The sequence below is a fragment of the Sinocyclocheilus anshuiensis genome, unplaced genomic scaffold, assembly GCF_001515605.1.
Source record: "Sinocyclocheilus anshuiensis isolate Anshui unplaced genomic scaffold, SAMN03320099.WGS_v1.1 scaffold1154, whole genome shotgun sequence".
NCBI lineage: Eukaryota > Metazoa > Chordata > Actinopteri > Cypriniformes > Cyprinidae > Sinocyclocheilus > Sinocyclocheilus anshuiensis.
In genome coordinates this window covers 1,425,043-1,425,449 of record NW_015542345.1, presented here as the reverse complement: position 1 = coordinate 1,425,449, position 407 = coordinate 1,425,043, and positions in this window count along the sequence as shown.

Here is a 407-nt window from a genome sequence, read left to right as displayed (position 1 = left end):
ATGGTAGATTCTTAATCAGAGTATTGTCTTAATCGTATTAAAATCAGAGTATTGTTGTCCATGTAAACGTACTGATTTGAATAAATAAAATCTAAACAATTGTCTATTTTTCCATTTTTTTATCTTACAATTTGCGCTGTGGGCTGTACCATTAGCTAAACATATAGGCTACTATTTACAGACAAGCAGAATAGCCCAGAATATGAAAGCAAATTGCGCTAAATTGTACATTAAGTGTTTTGTGCCCCACTGAAAACCTTAAGAATATACTGGGCTGAATGGACGAAGACAGTGGTATAAATTAAAAAGCCCAAACTCGGTATATTTATTAACGGAGTGTCTATTTACACTAAGTGCAAATAGCCCGCCTTGTTGGCAGAGGCTATTTACACTAACTCCGCCAACCA